This window comes from Arachis hypogaea, chromosome 4 (genome assembly GCF_003086295.3).
Source record: "Arachis hypogaea cultivar Tifrunner chromosome 4, arahy.Tifrunner.gnm2.J5K5, whole genome shotgun sequence".
Lineage (NCBI taxonomy): Eukaryota > Viridiplantae > Streptophyta > Magnoliopsida > Fabales > Fabaceae > Arachis > Arachis hypogaea.
This window is the reverse complement of record NC_092039.1, coordinates 126,470,505-126,473,581: the sequence shown is the minus strand read 5'-3', so window position 1 is coordinate 126,473,581 and position 3,077 is coordinate 126,470,505. Positions and strand designations below refer to the sequence as shown.

Below are 3,077 nucleotides of genomic sequence, written 5' to 3'. Positions count from 1 at the left end.
AAAATAATATTAAAAAAATATCCTATTTAGATTGCTCTAAGTTGTAAGTTATAACTTATAACTACTAATGAATTTTGATTGAATGGCTGTTACTTACAATACTCCTATAATATTTGGAATTTTAAAATTCGGTGTGATTTAAATTTAAAAAATATCAAAATAAAAACTCTGGATCTATTTTAATTTTTTTTTGTTTTATTAAAAAAAATTACTTTCGACTCTCCCTCTCCTCTCTAACCCACTCGGTAAACATCATCATCTTATTGCTGTCGCGCCTCCGCCACTTGCTACGGCGCTGACGCCCTTCCGCAATGCCAACCTGAGGCAGAGATTCCGATTCCGGCGTTAACCCAAATTTTTGGATATCAACCCCGAATTTATGGAGAACGGTTCGAAGCCAGGAAGGAACAGAGGCGACGGCGTAGCTAAATTTTAATTTTAAAAAGTAATATAATCTTTTAAATAAAAATTTAGAATCTTTCAAACAATTAAACAACTCTTATCTTAAAAGAATATTTTATTTTTTAAAAATTAATTATAAAATTATTTTATTTTTTTAATAATTAAATTTTAATTAAAATTAAATAAATTTAATACTAAAAGATATTTTAGTTTTTTTTTATTTTTGTTATATTTTAATATCAACTCAAAAATAAAATAAATTTAAATTAAAATAAAAAAATTGTAACTAAACAAAATTTTAATGTTTTTTATTCTTTCTCTTTTTGATTATGGAGTCCTAAAACTCTGTGGATAGACATTTCTTTTCTATAATTAAAGAAGAAGAATGTTAGGGGCCAGCAACTTTTGTGATTTGTAGTCATCAAATAGTCATCAATGATGATTTTAATGGTGTGAGATTGGTGTGAGATTTCATCTAATGGCTCATTTTTTTTGCTGGTTATATACTGGTCAAAATTTAACAAAGTTGCTGCCCTCTAGAGTTTTCCATTAAAAAATACTAAAACTCTATTAATCTATTATTTTGAAATATCAAATCACATATTGAAAATCAAGTTTATCCTTGAATTAAGATTTGTTGCTTATTGAAACGATTTTCATTGGTTAAAACTTAAAAGTTAAAACCTTTGACCAAATTAACATTAACCGGAAAAAAAGCAAATCAATTGCTTCCCCATTTTTTAAAAATAACGGTTTCCAAAGTTACATTATTTCTAGGAACTGAGGGGAAAAAACGTGGGAAAATGCTCGTCTTTTTAAACGGATTGAAGAAATGTGCATATGAATCTTCTTCCTCGCCAAAAACCCTAATATCGGGACCAATAGCAATGAAGCAATCGAGCATGGAGAAGAAGAAGCTCAAGAGCATCAACGATCTCCTTCTTCCGGAGCTGATAGGAGCAATCTTACTGAGGGTTCCCATCAAACACCTTGTGTGCGTCAGGTGCGTTTCCAAGCTATGGAACACTCTCATTTCCGATCCCAATTTTGCAAAATCCCATCTTGATCACTCTCTCGCACCCTCCCATGGATGCCTCTTCCTCCAAAACAATTCTCACGCTTCCTCCGTTGACCTCGACGCACTGCTTCAAGATGATAATGATGGCGTTGATGTAATAGCCATCTCTCTCCCTTTCAAGAAGAAGCTACCTTTTGATGATTTCTGTCTTGTTGGTTCCTGCAGAGGGTTCGTACTCTTACACTGCGAACCACAGTTTTTTATCATATGGAACCCACTCACTGATTCCAGCAAAAGAGTTTCATACTCTCATATGGTTAATGCCGCAACAAGCTATGAACACTTCTCCGTTCGCGGTGAAGCGCTTCTATATGGCTTTGGTTATGATGCGTCACAAGATGATTATGTAATAGTTGTAGCATATAAGGGTAAAGACGGCGAAAACCATTTTGATCTGTTTTGTTTGAAAAGCAATTCATGGGTTAATCTTGATGCTGCACTTCCCAAATTACCGGAACGGGGGTAATTTGAAATCTAAGGGGTTGTTCTGTAACGGGGCTATTCATTGGTCTACTCATGAGTACTGTTTTCACATTCTTATCTTTGATATAAAGCGAAGGACTTTTTCAACCATATCTGGGCCGGAACAACTGGCATGCTCCTATCCAGGTATAGCCGTACTACGAGGCTGCCTAGCCTTGTATCATAACAATGGTGATAGCTGTAAGATTTACATATGGGTGATGCAAGAATATAAAGTGCAGTCGTCTTGGATCCTCTGTGAGATTCCCCTTGTATGCTTTAAGTTTAAGCCACTGTGCTTATCTGCTAATGGGGATATTATTGGAAGATCTTATCCTTGGGAGGGTGAAGTAGGGTTCTTTGTATATAATGTCAGAGGAGAGCTGCTCAAATATGTTAAATATCTTTATGGTGATCCTACCAGCCAAGTAAGGTCTATCGTGCATGTGTACTGTCCCTTGGCTCTCCCTAGCAACATCAAGCAGAAGAAGAGGAAGAAGGGTATGTAAAGTGTGCTTTACACCATTTTGTTGCTGTTAATTTTGCTTGTGTTATGATTGATTGAAACGATTTGACCATTGATGGTGAATTTGAAGTCCATTAAACCATGTCTTGCTTCTTATTGTCACGTCTCCCATTGAGGTTCTTTGAGATTAAAATTATCTCTGTTTTTCTTGTGTAATGCGGTGAATTTTACTGGTTGATCTTTTCTGCAGGTTCTTAGAATCACGAAGAAGTCAAACAAGGGAAGGGAATTAGGAGTAAATACGGGAAAAGCTTGGACACTTTGATTGTGTGGTAAATAAAGTGTAGGATTGGCAAGTTGAGCTAGAAAGGAACTCCTCAAAATTCTTATTCTATGATTGGGGAAAACTCAAGCATTTGAAAATGCAATTGAGTTTCTTCTTATTTAATTCAATATCTCTTTTGAATTATATATAATAGTAAACTAAGTAAAGTAATATTTCTGATGCTTTATTTTTCCTCTCCTATACATGTAGTTCAAGTTTTGGATTTGCTTCTTTATGTTTTATCTCTACCATATTTTATTAGTTGCGTTATCTTTGACTGATCTATCATTAGATTCCTGTTCTTATTCTTTCAATACTAATCCCTCTGTTTAAATGATTCTAAA

At 34.3% G+C, this 3,077-nt stretch overlaps 1 long non-coding RNA gene across 1 annotated transcript; it reads left to right on the top strand.

The window, feature by feature from the left end:
• The first annotated feature begins 1,170 nt into the window (after positions 1 to 1,170).
• On the top strand, positions 1,171 to 3,077 carry LOC112744770 (uncharacterized). The gene is made up of 2 exons (XR_011881532.1): positions 1,171 to 2,443; positions 2,659 to 3,077. It is a non-coding gene; the product is annotated as an uncharacterized lncRNA (long non-coding RNA).